This window comes from Micropterus dolomieu, linkage group LG02 (genome assembly GCF_021292245.1).
Source record: "Micropterus dolomieu isolate WLL.071019.BEF.003 ecotype Adirondacks linkage group LG02, ASM2129224v1, whole genome shotgun sequence".
Lineage (NCBI taxonomy): Eukaryota > Metazoa > Chordata > Actinopteri > Centrarchiformes > Centrarchidae > Micropterus > Micropterus dolomieu.
In genome coordinates, this window is record NC_060151.1 from 17,256,136 (window position 1) to 17,262,666 (window position 6,531).

A 6,531-nucleotide genomic window follows, 5' to 3' on the forward strand; every position below is an offset into this window, starting at 1 on the left:
AATTATGACCAAAAAGTTCTATTTTGGTCTCATCTGACCACATGACTTTCTCCCATGACTCCTCTGGATCATCCAAATGGTCGTTGGCAAACTGAAGACGGGCCTTGACATGTGCTGGTTTAAGCAGGGGAACCTTCCGTGCCATGCGTGATTTCAAACCATGACTACTTGGTGTATTACCATCAGTAACCTTGGAAACGGTGGTCCCAGCTCTTTTCAGGTCATTGACCAGCTCCTCCCGTGTAGTTCTGGGCTGATTTCTCACCTTTCTTAGGATCATTGAGACCCTACGAGGTGAGATCTTGCATGGAGCCCCGGTCCGAGGGAGATTGACAGTCATGTTTAGCTTCTTCCATTTTCTAATGATTGCTCCAACAGTGGACCTTTTTTCACCAAGCTGCTTGGCAATTTCCCCGTAGCCCTTTCCAGCCTTGTGGAGGTGTACAATTTTGTCTCTAGTGTCTTTGGACAGCTCTTTGGTCTTGGCCATGTTAGTAGTTGGATTCTTACTGATTGTATGGGGTGGACAGGTGTCTTTATGCAGCTAACGACCTCAAACAGGTGCATATAATTTAGGATAATAAATGGAGTGGAGGTGGACATTTTGAAGGCAGACTAACAGGTCTTTGAGAGTCAGAATTCTAGCTGATAGACAGGTGTTCAAATACTTATTTGCAGCTGTATCGTACAAATAAATAGTTAAAAAACCATACATTGTGATTTCTGGATTTTTTTGTCTCTCACAGTGGACATGCACCTACGATGACAATTTCAGACCCCTCCATGATTTCTAAGTGGGAGAACTTGCAAAATAGCAGGGTGTTCAAATACTTATTTTCCTCACTGTATATATATGTGTGTGTGTGTGTGTGTTAATTCTCAGGTGCCAATTAAACATCTGTAGAATAATAGAATACGAGGTAAAAAACTTGTAAGAGGACACACGAGATGACGTAAATAAAATAACTCCAGTCAAAGCTCAAATAAACTAAAAGGATGTGGAAAGCATGATGGAAATATGATATTTCTGTTTGTTGTATGTATTCATGTGAGGAATGTTACACTTACATTGCTCCACATAGATCTGTTTTGTTTTTGTCTCTTCATAGAAGCTTCATTGAACATTATTCACATGCTTCTTATTCATCATGAGAAATTCTCCAAGCCTGTTTCCATTGCACTTCATTACATTTTGTTTTTATCAATACATCTACTTTTCTCCTCAGCCATGCATAAAACCTTTGTTTTTTCAGATTTTCCAGCATTCCTACTCAGCTTTTTTATGCACAAATTGAATTGAAATGCGCATTAAAAAAAGGTGGGTGGAACTTAGCACTTACGGTCACATGCATCTAAGCTGACCACACCTGCTTTTCAGGGTGGAACCAGAAACTTACCACTTTTACCAGCCACCCTAAAAACATACAGGTAGTCGGTGTCTGAGAAATTATTCTTCGACCAAAATATTTCTATTATCAACACACACAACTTACCAGATATATATTGGCAGAAAAATGTATTACAATATTGAAACTGTGTCTGGTGAAGAACAGATTAAAGGCACTTTTCTGAATCACTTATAGTGAATATTGGAACCTCAACAGTGCCATGCTGCACACAGAATGCAATGCAGCCACATCCAATAATGATTGGTTTGTTTATCACAACAATGGAAGATCAATCCAACAGCAGTATAATATTGTAAGCGGTGGCAGGGACAAGGTACAAGAAAATAAATTTCAGGAGGGATTAAAATGAATAAAAATCACGATTTACTCTGATGAAAAGGTAGTGATTCCACTACGGTCAATAGACCCCGTGTATGTTAAATCAAAGATGACACGGGAACATAAATATTCACAGCTATTTTTGTGGATATCTGGCCAGTAGTTGTTAAGATATGCTGTGTTGGATGGATGGACAGACTGACAGACATTGCCATCCCCAGGCCTTGCTGCCTCTTCAGACAGAACCTCATGAATTTAAGCTCACAATATACTGTTGTAGAGCTGTTTATTCAGTTCAGTGAAAATACTGAGCCCCTCATCTTCCTTTTTCCATTTTCCTCTTTGTGTGCTTTAACAACAAAGGCACGGCAAATACTTGCCATGATGTCTTTTATATGACCATTATCTCTGCAAACATTTTCCAGTTAGGATTTATGTACAGCTCAGTCAGCAATCTTGATCTTTAAATATAGCTGCTGGATAACAACAGGGTAAAATGAAGTGGCCTTTGAGTCATATTTTGTCTCCACTATCATTATTTTGAGTAAATGGGGCAGAAATCCCTGCATTTCCTTGTCATGTTTGACATAGCTGGTTATATGCCTGCTGAAGCCACAGAAACCAGAGAAAGTGCTCCAAAAAATTACAAGCCTCTCTTCCTCAATTCCAACTTTAACTTGCTTTTCAAGCATGACAAGTACACATACAGTATGCTCTCTTCTCTCATCAGTTGATTCATCGCAGATCCTTCCTTCTGACCCTTCAGATGACTGACTGACCCTCTCTAACATGAATATTCCCACCATCTGACACTCAAATATTTAACTATACTATGGATCTGCAGACATGCTCATGTCTCTTTGTTGTGTTCAGGACCACAGTGCTTTGAGCTAAATGCTAAGGTTAGCATGCTTACATGCTCACAATAACAACAGCCTTTCTTAATATAGAGTATGCCAAGTTCAGTACAAACTCCTGAGAAGTGGGGAAAGCAGAACAATGAGGGCCAGATTTACTGTAGCTTTTGCACCTGTTTTTCAGTGCTCATAGTGCTTGAAATTTGAAATAATTAGAATGTCATCCATACAGACACGTATTAATTATTTCATGAAAAAACAATATACTCATAATGACCACTAGGAGTGTTAAAAGCTGTCTTCCACTCGCCACCCTTCCTAATCCACACCACATGCATCTCTAACATTAGGTTCAGAGAACATTCACCTTGCAAAAGGTCAAAGGTTTAAAAGACAAGTACCTGTTTTCACCAGGATGTTGACGAGCCTCTGAAAGTCGACATCTGGCCAGAGGGCTTTGTCCTTCTGTTTTTGTTTCGATTTTCAATTTTTTTATTTTTCTCATTCAAATCATCATCACAATTCACAACATGCAAACAATTACCACAATCGGAACATAGCCCCTCACCCATACCCAAGAGGGGTCAACCTGCCAGAGATGTCGCTTATATCTCAAGCTAGTCAGGAATATACCACACACATTGAAGAGAAAAAATAATTTAAAAAAAAAGGTGACATCCTCAAATGTTTATCACATCTCCAACCTCTTAACCACAGATAGTGTGCATCCATCTATACTTTACACAGTTGCATATACAGTGTCAAGGTATCCTCCCCATACCTGGAAATATGTTTCAGTTCTGTTCTGCATCCTATATGACATCCTTTCATATGCTGTGTTGGGCCTCACAGTCTGGTAGAACAAAGACTAGGCCTTCTGATATCCTACAAGCCTGACCCCGGCCTACAAGCCTGCCCATGCGGTTTGACTACACAAAGGAAGTCAGAGAACACTAGATAGCCCAAATGGCCAGTCAGTTAATTCACACCTACATGTGAACTCTTAACTTTTAAAACCAAAGCAAAGGTTTGTATTGGCTAAAGCTTTCAGGGGGCGGACTAATCCAAGGAAGTACAGCCATTTTGTCAACAGAGGTATAAAACCGTACACCTCCGAACCCTCACTGCCATTCCAAGTTCTCCACAGGACTGTAAGGAGGTAAATAGTAAATAAAGGCCAGCTTTGCTTCCTTGGAGATAACTTGTTGATTGTGTGATACATGAACTGGGGTTTATCTTTTGACATCGTCCACCACGCACTGAAAAAAGGGGTTGTTCACTTTACAAATAAACAGTTAGCATACATGACACAACTGATTTATGATCCTCCTCTGAAATATGTATAAATATGTATCATGTAGAATTATTCTAATCTTGAGGGATGTTTAATTTTTAAGTCTCAGTCATGTTAAGAGCAAAGGAAGTTGTTATGTTTTGTCTGTCCTTTTGGGTTCCTGCTCATGTTGGTGTGAAGGGAAATGAGCAGGTGGATATTCTGGCCAAAGGAACACTCAAAATCAAACATGTAGACCTAAAAACCCCATTAACTAAAGATGAATATTAGACATTTATCAGGACCTATGCACAGTCAGTTTGGCAGGAGCATTGGGACAATAGTGAAACTGGAAGGCACCTATATAATGTACGGAGACAGGTTGGTGCCGGAAGGAAGGTGGGCTGGAAACGTAGGGAAGAAAATATAATCACTCGTCTGAGAATAGGACATACAGGTCTCAACCTTTCGTTATATAAAATAGGTAAGCACCCAACTGGGAAATGTATATATTGTAACCAACTAGAAATGGTTGAACATGTTCTCCAGTAGGAGATACACTATCAAGAGGGAATGCCTCTTTCAGTCATTACGGAAGGCAAAACATCTTGATATCTCATTGACAGGTCTCTTGGGGAAAACAGCAGGCCAGATATATTGTCATATAATTAAGTTTCTTAAAGAAACTGAGTTAGAAAAAAGAATTTAATTTATGTTTGTTTTTTGTTTTCTCTCTTTTGTTTATTTTATTTATTTCCTGCTTAATCTCTCGTTCCACACTCCAGTCCAGCTTGTGGCGGTAATGCACCGTTAAACTGGTTTGCCAACCGCCATTAAACGAAGAAGAAGAAGTTGAAGAAGTTGAAGAAGTTTTGTCTGGAAACTCCGCCCACTGGGAGCAGCTCTTTGAATGAAAATTTCACGGAGGGCGTCATTCTTTCGATTCGGTTGAATTCATCAGTCTGGACAGCTCTTCACACAGTAAAGGTAATACAACTTTGTCATATGTTGGTCAGAAACAGATGTAGTCACGTTAGGTGCATCATTTTGACTGTGTTGAGGTTTTTATCTGCCAGTAACATCGAGCAACAGGAATTAGTCACTGTCAAAGTCAAGGTTAGCTAACGTTACCACTCATTAGTGTTAGCTTTGCTAAAGCCCTTCAATGCTTGTAGAGCACTCCACAAGGTAAAGGTAATTAAATCTTGTCAAATGTCTGTCTGCATTATAGATATTCCTGTTAGATGCATTATGTTCACTGAGCTGAGGTTTTTAATGACTAAGTTAGTAAAAACAAGCAACATGAATAGTTAATGGTAATGCTAAGGTTAGCTAACGTTGCTACTTGCTAGCGTTAGCTATGCTAATGAGGGTGACTTTTATTTTAAGTGTATTGATAAATTTCACTGTTTGCACAGTTAATAAATCTCACAATGTGTGCACAGTGTGTGCTTTTATAGTTTGAACATTCATACAACAGGTAACATTACAGTAGTCACTGACTTTCAGAGGACTATTAAGAACAAAGGGGGTAACAGTTAGATTAATGTAGTCTTAGTCTGCAGACTGCTGCACAATGAAACATGATCTTAATGTCACACTTATCAGTAACGTTAAGCATCATTCTAGAAATGTAATGTTAAAATTTCAGACTTAACTTCGACCACATTCTTCACAACTTATTCTTAATAAGGTTAGTCCAGGCTAAAGTGTAACTGCAGTTTTTTTTATAACAGTGTACATGCTCTGTGCTTATTAATTAGAAAGCAGCACTTGATAAAGTCGGTAAAGTTAATGTTCTGTGTTTTCTAAATTTAGCTAGGTGAAAGGTAAACTGCTCATAACATCAGCACTTATTTACAATACATAGATATCCCTCCAACATCCTCAATATCTTTATCTCCAGTAACTCCATGTAGAGGAGGTGCATTACTCTGATTAGAGCGATTCTTACTTTATCCTTATTCCTGACCTTAAATGTTTAATAATTCTTTAAATTTTCTGTTGCAATTAAAGCTTGGATGTGCTGCCGGAGATTAAAATTGGCAAGAAAATTAATCTCAAATCAAGTTTAAGAACCCTGTGTATATAGCTGATAATCAACATCGACTGCACTGTCATTCTGTGGGAAACACTGGACATGTTTAAACTAGATTGTCAAGACTTTCAAAAGATCCTGGGTATTTTCTTGCTGCAATCTTAGGTAAAATCTAATTCAGTCTAATACAGTCCTGTAATAAATCCTGCTGCTATGAAGGTTATAAGGTGCAATAGGACTGCTGACGTATTGCGGTAAGCGTGTCGACTCATTTCCGTTTCCGGTGCTTGTGTGTTGGTACCGTGCTGTGCTGCTCTCGCTAAATAACAGTTACATTTGTTAGATTACAGCGGCCAACTGTCCGCTAAACACTTATTCTTTACAGTAATTTTGCCTAAGCACTCACAGTTCTTTCCATCTTTTAGTGACTGCTGTTCAATCTCATAGTTGTTCTAAAGTTTTGGTAGCTGACGCTACAGTACTTTAGCTTAGCCGTTAGCGACTTTAGCTTAGCAGCTAGCAATGGCTTCTCCTTCTCCCTCTCTCTCTCCTACTTTCTCCTGCTCGGTGTGTCAGATGTTCAGTTACTCCTCTGCCTCCTTTAGCGGTAATGGTACGTGTAATAAGTGTAGTTTA